Below are 11,153 nucleotides of genomic sequence, written 5' to 3'. Positions count from 1 at the left end.
CCGCATTTGACACACTACTTCAAACATGGGGACGAGGGGTCATGCAGGTGGATGCTCACCCAAGGGCTCTGAAAGCACTTGCGCTCTCGGAGGGTGGTGGGTGGCAGTGGCTGCAGCAAATAGGCCTGCTTGGCTGGAAATTCTTGGTCTGGCAGATGCTGTAGAGCCCGAGGCTCGGCAAGAAACCTGCCTTTCTTGTTCGAGTTCCCAGCCCTTGTCAGGCCCCCTGGTGAGGGCAGGACACTCTCACTGGTTCTCACACAAAGCTCTCTTGGGTTGGGTCCCCAACAAACAAGAGCTTGGCCCATTGTCCCCTCCCTTTTTTTCTGGTCCAGGGGAAAGTGGTAGACAGTCATGGCTTCCAATCTCAGGGCTGGCCCTTCCTGACTGAGGCCTAGAGCCAAGCCATTTATTATCTCTGAACTTGATTTCCTCAGCTATACAACCAGGATGGTGGTTGTGAGAATTACCTGAGACAATGCAGGCAAAAACACCTAGCCCATCAGGGGAGTGCTTGGTGGGTAGTTTACCTTCTAGTCCCACAGTCCCAAGTCCTGAGGTTGTCTGTGTCCCTGGCCTGACGCGACCAGAGGCTTGTCTCCCACAGAGTGAGGCCCCAGCTTCCCCACCAGCCCCTCCGCCACCTCCTTGGAGCCTGCTGGGTTCAGTGCCCCTCCCATCCTCCTGCTGGTCTTGGATCTTGCTGAATGGGCGGCCCAGTCTCCTTTCCTTCCTGCTTCTGTAGGTCCCTCACCTTCTTGATGAACCAACTTTTTCAGGACACCCCTCTCCCCCTGAGATGGCAGCTGTCTGCTGGTGGAGGAATGTCCGCCCTGTGCATCAGCCAGACCGGGCCCTAGGAGTCAGCCCCATCCACCCTGCACTGGAAACCTCACTGAGTGTCCAATTCCTCCATACTTTGACTTGGATGGATCAACACACCCACAGCGCCCTGCCCTCCAAGGCCTTGGTGTCCTGTCCTCCAACGGGACCAGAACAATAACACTGTCGTCCTAGTGCCTCCCAGGTGCTGGTCACTGAGGGTTTCATACTCAAAACCTTGAGTCCTCCCGTCAACACTGTCAGTATTAATGAATCCCACTTATGGAGGAGAAAACCGAGGCTCAGAGAGGTCAAGTGATTTTCCTGAGGACACACAGCTAGCAAAGTTGGCTGATCAGGGATATGACCCTAAAGTCTATGCACTTTCCATTGAAAAGAGGGCCTTCGGGAAGGTGGGTTGGAAGGGGAGGGTGGAGAACTCTCTCAGGGACATCTCAGAGAGTCTTTCATAGGTACTTCCCCTGGGACTGACCACACTGTCCAAATGGCCCGCAGCACCGCTAGCCTTGCAGTCATCTCAAAATCCCCTCTTGTCTTTGGCACTTCAGCCTCTGAGGCCTGACTTCCCTCCACAGGAGCAGGACATGAGGGAAACGCCCACCTCGGCTGGGTGCCCATGGAGGGGCACCCCTCCTGATGAGCCACAGCCTGCCAGCCTGCCTGCCTCTCTGTCCCCTCCTCACCCCAACCCTGCTGGTTCTGGTTCTGCCTGGTGCATGGGGCTGAGGATGGAATGGGAGGCACCCTGGTGAGCTGCCTGCCAGGCTCAGAACATGTCAGAGACACTTCATGAGGAAGGGCTTACAACAAGGAGTTTGCAAACAGAGCCAGGTTCACCATGGCGCCAGCCTGACTAGTGTGAACGAGAATGTTCACTTCTTTAAGCCTCAGTTTCCTTACCAGTAAAATGGGTTGTTTAAAGATGAAGTACTGAGAATGGGGCATTGCTATTGTGCTTGGCATTGAGTAAAGGCTCAATAAAGGGGGGTGGTGGCTGTCAACACTAGATCTGGACAGTCTGGGTGGAGTGAACTGCCTGGGACTTTAGGAAATTCCTGGACTTCTTTGCTGCTCTACACTGAGAGTTCGCAGCTGAGATCAGGAGCAATTCACTGGTGTAGGAAACTCTGCCCCCACCCGCTGGGATCAGATAGGCCCACAGGGGAACAAATTTCTACAGGGGTGAGTGAGGCAGGTCAGAGGGTGTGAAATCACATCCTAGGCCAACTGCAGCCGCCTTCCACAGAGACCCTGCCCCTCCTCAGCACCTCTGCGGTTTTTTTTTTTTTTTTTTCCCTCTCCAAGGCCCCAGAGTGCAAGAATGCATTCTCAGGGACATGAGAGAGGCTCTGCTCTGTGGTCTTTCTGGAAGGTCAGTCCTGCCTCTCATTGCTCAGGCCAAAGTGGAAGCAACAGAGCAACCCCAGGTTGGTCTGCACTGAAGGCCTTGGATGCTAGGCCTCAGCAGCAGGGGCAGGGAACAGAGAGGAGACTGGAAAGCAGGAGCAGCCCTGGGGTCAGGGAGCCAGGGGAAATGGATGGGCTCCCTTGGGTAGGAGGGCTTTCCCCGCCTCAGGGCTGCCAGACTGGGTGGCAGATGGATATGGAGCTCCCCTGGAGGTGAGCACAGGCCTGCCCTGTGCTCTTCAGCAGGAAGACTCTCAACTGGTCTGACTGGATTTCTGAAGCTCCCCGGCTTGGGGCTGGGAGCTCAGGAAGAGGGGCTGGGAGCTCAGGGAGAGGGGCTGGGGTAAGTTGGAGTAAATTTCCTGGGGTTCTGGTTGACTGCAAGAACTTTTTGTCTGCATGGAAAAAAAATATGCTGGGTTTGAGAGGATTTAAGCTCTGACTACAGATGGGACAGGGTCAAGGGCCTGCAAGGTTTCTAGCCAAGGGATCCATCCTAGAGGTGACCAGGCGTTTCCACCCACTAACCCCCTGGCTCTGCCCGTCACAGCATGGCTACAAATTATATGTTGTGAGAACAGTCCGGATGATGAAGTCACTGCAGGCCTAATCCTATTTATTTCAATGACAGCTTTGGCAGAGCAGTAAATCTTGTTGCCAACCATGTCTCTGTGGCCGGTTCCCTGAAGGAACTACCGTCAGACGTGACTATAGGGAGGGGTCCTGTGAGAACCTCAATTTACCATTCATCACCTTTTCCTTCAAATGAAAAGTTTTTCCAAGAAAGCCTGCCACGTGGCAGGACGTATTTTTCAAAGATGGCCTCCACCATATATCCCACCCCACAGGGCGGTATCTTCTTGGTACAACCCCTGAGCGGGACTTTATGGCTCAATGGTGGCTGAAGTCACCACTGAAGGGAAATACTATGGGATTTCCAAAGGTAGGTCAGGAAAATGCATTTCTACCCTGTTTTCTTGGGCCTCTTGTTCTGGGAATCCAGCCACCATGCTGTGAGGAAGGCCAGCCAGGTGACAAAACCACATGCAGGTGTTCTGGCTCTTGGCTCCCTCTCATCGCTGACCACCAGCCACAAGAGTGAGCAGACCTTTTCACTGACTCTGCCTCAGCCAGTGACTGACCGCAACTATAGGAAGGAGCTTGAGCGAGAACCACCCGCCAATCCCCAGAGTGTGAGGGAGAATAATAAAATGTGGACAGTTACTTTAAGCCACTAAGATTTGCAGTGATTGGTTACACAGCTAGAAATCACCAGAGCTGCTGTGAACCATGGTAATAGAATAACCTTTGCTTCTGAATATCTCTGTTATTGAGAAAAATGGATGTGCACACTTTCCCCTGGCAAATTTCCTTCTCAGATTCTGAAACTGTAATATCTGGATGATTCAGTCTTTCAGAGAGGGATGTGAAGGTGGGAATTCCAGTTTTCAGAAGCAGCCACACCGTTCTCTTACTCTCCCAAGAAGGTTCCTCCCGGCACAGTTCCACCCAGAGAGGTGTCATGACGCCTTGGCAAGATGGCGGCTCAGCCTCAGGTGGCTCCAGCACCTTGGTCTACTCGGGATCACACGACAGCACCCCGCAGCCTGGGTGGCTCGTCCACATTTACGTCTCACACTTCTGGAGGCTGAGACTTCAAGATCACGGCACCAGTAGGCTTGGCGTCTGTGGAGGTCCCTTCCAGCGCAGAGAGGGCGCCTCTGGTGCACTGCACATGGTGGGATCCACCGGCTCCCCCTTTTGTAAGAGCACTGATCACAATCGTGAGGGCTCATGACCTAGTCACAGCCCAGGCCCTACCTCCCGGGGGGGCCAGGGGGAGACACAAACATCCAGACCACCACACCAGGTGCACACCCCACTTCTGGGTACTCTGTCCTCGAATCTCTCACTTTGCTTTTTTGCACTTCAGAGGCCTCAGCTACACACTAGAAAACCCACTCCTACCTCACTGGATGGGTATGAGAATTCAAATTCTTCATAACCAGACTCATTTCTAGAAAAGGATTTGAGAGTCAGGTGATGGAGGTGTTAGATGTAAGTGACCTTGCCATCAGAATCCCGCTGCCATTTGTCCCACGCTGACTCAGCGGCAGGCACAGGTGTAAGTACGTGGCACCATTTAGCTGGATGGCCACAATGACGCTGTGAGCTGGGCACTGCTATCACCTGCATTTGACAGATGTGCAAACCAAGGCGCAGAGAGATTATGTAACTTTTCTGAGGCGGCACCGCTAGTAGGCAGCAGAGCTGGAATTTTGCCCTGGAGCCTTCCATGCCATGCTGCCACAGTAACCACACAGTAAACGGTGAATTCTGGGTCAGGGGTGCTGATGGCATGAGTGCCCAGCCCGGCCCCTCTCTGGAGAACCAATCTGGAGACATCCAGTGATGTCAGGGCAGGATGCCTTGTACTCAGGCATGCAAATGGGGAACATGCAGCAAGGGTGAAGGTCACACCCAGGCAACCCCTGCCCCATGGGGTGGGGAGTAGGGGTGGAAAGACAGACAGGAGGGAAGGAAAAAGCCAAGGAAGAGGACATTCTGGAACACTGGGACACTAATACCCATCGGGAGCCTCAGGGGGCTGAGTCACCCGGAGAGGGAAGCGGAGCTGTTGGAATGGAGGACACTTGATGTTGAGACTTGCCCTTCTACTTAGGCCGTGGCAGCCTCCGTGAGTCACTTGTGCCGTCTCTGAAATGGTGACAGACGGTAGAGCCGCTCGGTGGCAAGTGTGTGCACAGAGGGCCTGCGGAACCAGAAGCGGCAGCTGCTGCTCTGTTGTCTGCTTGGCCAAGGATGTGTTCATTTAAACTTTCTCAATACACTTTGCTGTTTGAAGAGAAACTTACTTAAAATGAATGAAGTGCTTCCTTATCTTCTTAAACAGCCCTGAAGTGGTTTAACTTTTCCCCGGACTCAGCATCAGTCACTACAAACTTCCACGTCCACGTGGAGCCGCAGTGACTGGGCTTGCAGGCCCTGCCTGGTCCAGGTGTGGCCCCCACCCTGCGCCGATGGCCCCGTGCACGCCCTTTCAGATCACCAGCCCCGGCCCCAGCAAGGCTGTGAGCTGTCACCGCTGCGTGCTGTCAGGATGTCAGCCAAGCACACTTGGATCTGTGGCTCCTGTTCTGTGTGGCTCTACCAACGAGACACCAGCATCTGCTAGAAGGGGTCAGAAAAGTAGGGGTTCCTAAGCACAAAGAACTGAGGCCTTCAGCTCTGTGACATTCAGGAACTATAGTCCAGGGAGCTGGTGACATCACTCTTGGCTACAGAGGGACCCTTCATGGCCCTGCGTGGGTCTCAATAGCCCTGGGAAGGGAGGTGTCGCTGGAGCTGGGTGGGCACCTGTCAGGGGCCTCCTTTAGGCATCTGATCTTTCTGTATACAGAACTGTTTCTCCTCCTGCCACGGTATTTGTTGTTACTCACAGTGACTGCAGGGTCACCTGCTCCTTCAGCCTCAGTCCGTGCCCTGCTCCCGGACAATCCTGAACCAGCCTCTGTGGGTTACCGCTGGTCAGTATTTATAAGCACCCCTCTGTGCCCAGCTCCCACAGGCACTCAGTGGGGAGTCTAGGGTGGGCTAAGGCCATGGGTCTGCTTCCAGGAGCTCACAGTCTAGGGGGAGGCCAGGTCAATGAGCGGGGAGTCAGTGAAACCTAGGAAAGTCCCCAGTAGGGCTGCTGGCTGTTGCCCCGTGGTCAGTGTGTTTGTACGCTGGAGGTGTTAGGGGGAAAAGGCTGTCCTAAAGCTAATTCCATGCAGGCTTTGTGGACTCCACCCCCACCCCAGGCCAAAGCCAAAGACACTGGGAACTCCAAATCCCATCACCACCCAAGGGAAGGTGGCTGGGACCTGAGGGTGGGGTTCAGCAGCCAGGTTGGTATAAAAGGCAGACACGTGGGCTTTGAGGGTCCCCCATTTTGGTTCCCCGCCAGCTCGCAGCGTCCGGCCAGCTCTGAGAGTGCCTTTGGGTTTCCAGGTCGGCGGATCAGGTAGGACGCATGAAAGACTTTATTTCCCTATTTTCTTCCTGAGTTGTACGTTTCCTCATTTCCCTTTCCCTTGTAAATAAACCTTTTATGAACCTTTTGCGTGTGTCTGTAGTGGAGTATTCATAAGTCCCTTGTAAGCGCGCGGGTGAGGACCCACAGCCAGGAACCCGTTCAATATCGGGGCTGCTCTATAACAGAGGGACAAGGGGATAGGCTGCCAGGGGTTTCAGGAAGGTTTTGGGGAGACCAGCAGGGACACAAATTGGAGGGACAGCTAATATGGAGCAATGCTCAGGTTCCTCCAAACAGGGACAGGTGTGAGGTATGGGTCAAGGCAACCCAGGAGCCCCGGGAGAAGTGGATAGGTTGGGAGGATGACTGGAGCCCCTTGGGGTTGGCCAGTGGAGAGATTATGGGCCTCCTTCCAGGAGACTTGGGGTGGGGATGGGCTGGGGAGAATGCCAGGAAAGAAATAGCCAGCATGGAGGAGGGCGTAGGAGGAAATCAGAGTCAAGACTAGCAGGCCCTGCCTGGAGGCAGAAGGGAGGGTCTAGAGGGGTGAAGGGGGCTGAAATGTCACCTGCAGCTTCAGGAGAGATGCCTGAGCCCCCACAGCATCCCCAGGCTGAGCTCAGACAGAGCCAGTTGGAAGCCTAGGGGCCTGACATCCTGCTCCCCGGGGTGCTGGCTGCCCGGCAGTCGGGTCACTGCAGTCTGTGCTAATAGGCAATTATCAAAGTGCAATGTCAACAGGAAGCCTCTCATTCCATCACCTTGAAATTGAGCTCCAGTCATACTGGCTGAGAACACACGCCACCTCTCCCTCCCATGTGCACGCACAACAAAAGACAGTTTTCTTCTTTTCAAATTTACGAGCCGTGGGAAGCTCACTTGCACATGCGCGGGTCACCCCCCACCCCTCCCCAGCTCTGTCCTGGTCTCCCAGCAAAGCTGGCTGGCTCAGTGCAGCCGTCTCCTGGGAAATGTGATGCTGGAAGGTGACAAGGAAGGTTCTGGAAGGGTTTCTGGGGTCTCTGTGCTTCCCGGGACACTACTGGGGTTCAGATCATCAGTGCATCTCTGCGCCCATCCCGAGGCCTGGCCTTGTGCCAGCCGGCGCCCAGGACGCAGCGCTGCAGGAGCAGGGGCTGGTCCCCGGGGGCTTGTAGTGAGGGCAGCAGGGTCAGTGTGCAGAGAGCAGGGGAGACCTGAACCCCCCTTGCTCCCGCACACCCTTCCCGAGTTAAGTCCTCCAGGGAGACAGCTGCAGTTCTACTCCGTTCACCTGCGGCCGCGCAGGCCCAGGAGGCGGCGGGTGCTCCTGGGTCAGGAGGCAGCGGGGGGCCGGCACGGACTCGGGCAAAGCGCCGGCTGCGGGAGACGCGGAGGGGATGCGGGGGCGGGTGGGGACGGAGGGCGCAGCAAGGCGAGTCTCAGGGCTTGGAGAGGCGCAGACGCCCCTCGGGCTGCAGAAAGCGCGCGCAAGACGAGAGGCCTCCGCGCATCCTGCACGTCCCCGGCCGGTTCCACCCACCGCGGAGGCCCAGCCCCGGGCTCTGCCTCCTCCGGCGCCCGCCCCGCGCCCCGGGAGGAGGCCCCGGAGGCGGGGGCCGGCCCGAGACCCGGGCGGAGCTCAGGCGCGCCTCCGTGCGGCGGGAGCGGGAACTGCGGACGCGGGGCCGCCCCGGCCCGGCCGCGCCCCCCGCGTCCCCCGCGCCCCTGCGCGACTCCGCAGGATTGATCTTTACGGAGCATCACCCGGGTACAGGGAACCCGGCTGCCTTCCCGCCTAGCGTCCTCCGGACGAGCACAAACCCGGAGTCAAGTGACAGGATGGGCAGTGCCTGGGTGGAGGCCTGGGAGAGGCAATCGCCGGAGAGGCGTGTGCAAGAGGGCACGCCGGAGACCCAGGAGGACCCAGGAGGACCCAGGAGGACCCAGGAGGAGACTTCCAACCGGGAGGAGCGAAGAGCAAGGGCTGGGACTTTTCCCGGAGATTGCTGTTGCTCAAACAAAAAAGGGGCGCACCCCTGCTCCCAGAGGCATCTGAGGATGTGCAAGGAAATCCGGCGGTCCCCAGATGAACGTGAGTAGTCTTTCCTGAATTTGCCTGAGAGTACACATTGCAGAAATCGAAACTGTTTGAAATGGCTCTCTGCTGGAACCTGGGACACGGAATCCCCTTGCATTTATCCGAAACAGATTTCCATGTCCTCTGGGGTGCACTGCCGCAGGATGCACCTCCGCGCTGCTCCCCCACCCCCGGCCCCCTCCCCGTGTGGGAGCACCTTTCTCCCCAGTGGCCCTGAGAGCTGCTCTGGAAGTAGTGGAAGGACCCTGGGAAGCACCTGCAGGGAATGTGCCTGGAGGCCTTAGCTGGAGGAGGAGCGAAGAGGCAGGTGGCATTGATAAAGGTCACTCTGGCTGTCCCAGTGGAGGACAAGGCCAGGAGTCCAGGAGAGGAGTTGGAGGCTGTTGCCAGGGGCAGGGGAGAGCGGAGCCGTCCTGGGCCTGTTTTCTCCAGGTGACTCCGGAACAGCGCAGGCCACTTGGGGAACTGTAGGGTTGAGAACATGGCCACTAGAAGCACAGACCTGGATTTAGTTCCAGTGCCTACATTTTTTTTTTTTTTTTAGATGGCAGTCTCGGTGTTCAGGTTTCCTCCTTTTTGTTCATCCACAGAACCTCCACCGCTCAATAACCTGCAGAGCTCATTGCTTCTGGGAGGCTGTGAATGCTGAGCCAGGAGACCACAGTGCGGCTCCTGCTCATCGAGTTAAAGAACTAGTTATATGTGGACCCCCAAACATGACTGCAGACCCTATTTTGTTCTCTTTTACAAGTCCTTTTCCAACCCTGGGGTAAGAGGAGTTACAGGACATCAGAGATAGCAGGACCCTGAAATTCTGGTCCAACCCTCTCATTTTAAAGATGGACATGTTGCTGCCTTCAGAGATAATCCAACTCATCCCAATCTGACCAACACTGAGCACCTCCAGTGTGGTGAGTAAAATCAAGCAGAGTAAGATGCCAGGGACTGCCAGGGGTAGGTGTTATTTTACTTAGGGTGCCCAGGGAAAGTCTCTCTAAAAGAATCACTTTTGAGCCAAAGCCTGAAGGAAATGAGGAAACAAGTAATGTGGTGTTTGGGGGTGAGGCTTCATCAGAGGGAAGAGTAAGTGCAAAGGTCCTGAGGTCAGAGGATGCCTGGCATGTTGAAGAAACAGGAAACCAGTATGACTGGGACATGGGGTGCAAAGGGCAGTGGTGGGAGGGAGGAGGTGAGGTCAGGGATGGAACAGAACAAGTTGGTAGGGTCTAGAAGGCCCGGTAAGGACTTGAGTTTTGTTCTGTGTGAGATAGGAAACTGCTGGAGGATTTTAAGCAGAACCATCACATAACCTGACTTAGAAATGGATCCTGGTCACTTGATGCAGAGGAGGCCAGGGCCGGAGAGCTAGGACGGAAGCCAGAGATGAAACGGGAGACTCTGGAGTTAATGCGGAGCCAAATGGTAGTGTCTAGGGCGAGGGGCATAGAAGATGGAAGAGTGGTAAGTCTAGAAACGCTGAAGAAGCCCAGGCGACAGAGTCAGGAGATGGAGCAGGTGGGACAGGGTGGGCTCACTCCCTGGTGCTTTGCATGGTTTAAATTATTGTGTAATCTTACCACACCGGGGAAGGTGGGTTCCACTAGACCAGTTTTACCCACGAAGAAACCAAGTTGAGAAAGACAAAGAGGCCTTTCCCAGGCCCTGCCGCTGGTAAGCAAAGTGACTGTCTCAGAACCTTGCCAGCCAGACTCAAAACCCCGTTTGCCATGGCCCAGGGTATCCCTACAAACCACCTCCTCCCCAGATATCTCACCTCACGCTCTCCTGGGGCCAACCCCAGAGTGCAAGAACACAACCCAAAAGCCCCGCCCTAAAATCGACCCTTGGTGGTTCTTCCATCTGTCTGGTGTCTTCCATTACTAGCAATTTCTCTGAGGGGTAAGGTGGTGGAGGTCAGTAATTCGTGCAGTCCTGGTGAGATTGTGGGGTTCCTGGAGTTGAGCAGGGTGCCAGGGGATGCTCAGTGCTGTGTTTTGGGGTAGCAAGTGTTGGCTCAGAGACAGTCTGTGTTTGTTGGGACAATCAAGACATCTCTCTCAGCTTGCTTGGTTTAGAGGGAAAAATGGCCGTCCCCTGCTTCGACTCAGGGCCGGGGGAAGACCCGTCTCTGCGCAGGGCAGGGTCCTGGGGTGGCAGAGTGTAGTGACCCGAATGTTCAACGAGAGCATTTAAAGGTTTATTTATTTGTGCATACAAGAACTGGGGTGTAGGCCAGTTGAGACGCGGGGGGTGAGAGGACTCATCAGAGACAGAGTGGGGAACAGAACAGGCAGATCTACTGAAATACACTGCTGAGGGGAGCAGCGGGGAGACAGGAGAGGTCTGCTGCGCCATGTGGGTCAGCTCCCTGGCCAGCCAGCGATGGAACCGTGCAGCAGAGGTTGGCGATAGCTTGATAGCGCTGTCTTTAACCCCTGTGCCACCAGGGAGGCCCAAGTGCTATATTAAATGAATTAATACACATTTCTTTTAAATTCTCTGTTTTCGTTTCTAATATAGTGTAATCAATAGATGTAACTCACATAAACATACTGGGGTCCTTCCAATTTTTTTTTTTAGCAGTAAATGAGTGTAGCACATAAGGGACTTCATATCTGGTCTGACCACAGGAGCTCACGCAGAAGCCCGGCTGCTCTGCCTCCACCCAGATGGGCCAACCCACGCCTGGAAACCTCAACTTCTCAGAGCACACAGATGGTCAGTAGGCCAAGGAGGAAGGAGAGAGACCCAGGCAGGGGGGAGACCCAGGCAGGGGGGAGACCC

This window comes from Talpa europaea (genome assembly GCF_964194135.1).
Source record: "Talpa europaea genome assembly, chromosome: 6".
NCBI classification, from domain to species: domain Eukaryota; kingdom Metazoa; phylum Chordata; class Mammalia; order Eulipotyphla; family Talpidae; genus Talpa; species Talpa europaea.
Note: the sequence above shows the minus strand (reverse complement) of the source record.